This window comes from Saccopteryx leptura, chromosome 8, assembly GCF_036850995.1.
Source record: "Saccopteryx leptura isolate mSacLep1 chromosome 8, mSacLep1_pri_phased_curated, whole genome shotgun sequence".
In the NCBI taxonomy this organism is placed as follows: Eukaryota; Metazoa; Chordata; class Mammalia; order Chiroptera; family Emballonuridae; genus Saccopteryx; species Saccopteryx leptura.
In genome coordinates this window covers 7,566,632-7,567,669 of record NC_089510.1, presented here as the reverse complement: position 1 = coordinate 7,567,669, position 1,038 = coordinate 7,566,632, and the positions used below count along the sequence as shown (strand labels likewise).

The 1,038-nt window shown below is 40.8% G+C and overlaps 1 non-coding gene across 1 annotated transcript; it reads left to right on the top strand.

Moving 5' to 3' along the window:
• Positions 1 to 526: 526 nt before the first annotated feature.
• On the top strand, positions 527 to 633 carry LOC136380196 (U6 spliceosomal RNA). The gene has a single exon (XR_010746872.1). It is a non-coding gene; the product is annotated as a U6 spliceosomal RNA (small nuclear RNA).
• The last annotated feature ends 405 nt before the right edge of the window (positions 634 to 1,038 follow it).

Here is a 1,038-nt window from a genome sequence, read left to right as displayed (position 1 = left end):
ATAAAATGCTCATCTTCAGTAGCTAATAGAGAAATGCAAATAAAAACTACAATGAGATATCACCTCACACCTGTTAGATTAATAATCTGTTATCAACAAGACAGGTAATAACAAGTGTTGGAGAGGTTGAGAAAAAAGAACCCTCATTCACTGCTGGTGGCAATGTAAAGTAGTACAACCATTATGGGAGAAAGTATGGTGGTTCCTCAAAAATTTAAGAACAGAACTACCATATGACCCAGCAATCCCTCTACTGGGTATTTACTCAAAATACTCGAAAACATTTGTTCGCAAAGACACGCGCACCTCCGTGTTCATTGCAGCATTGCTCACAGTGGCCAAGACAGGGAAACAACCCAAGTGTCCCTTGATAGAGGGTTGGATGAAGAAGATGGGGTACGTACATATAACAAAACAGGGGTCAGCTCTAAGTAAGGATGAAACACTGCCATTTGCGGCAACACGGATGGATATGAGAATATTACGCTAAGCAAAATAAATAAGTCAATCAGAAAAAACTAAACTAGCGCTCGCTTCGGCAGCACATATACTAAAATTGGAATGATACAGAGAAGATTAGCATGGCCCCTGCGCAAGGATGACACACAAATTCGTGAAGCGTTCCATATTTTTACATATGTAACCTGATTTATTGATGTCACCCTAGTAAAACTAATTTAAAAAAAAGAAGAAAAAAGACGTATAAGCAAAAAAAAAAGAAAAAACTAAACTATGTGATTTAACTCATATTTGGGAAATAAAGCTGAGACTCACAGACAGAGACAAAAGTGAAGTGGTTACGAGAGGGAGAGGGTGGGAGAAGGGAGTAAACAGGGACAAATGTCCGGTGACGGAAAGTGGCTTGACTTTAGGTGACGGGCACACAACACAATGAATAGGTCACGTGACGGGCACACAACACAATGAACAGGTCACGTGATGGGCACACAACACAATGAATAGGTCACATGACGGGCACACAACACAATGAACTGGTCACGTGCTCTGGAGGTCTACACCTGAAACCTGTGTGTTCTT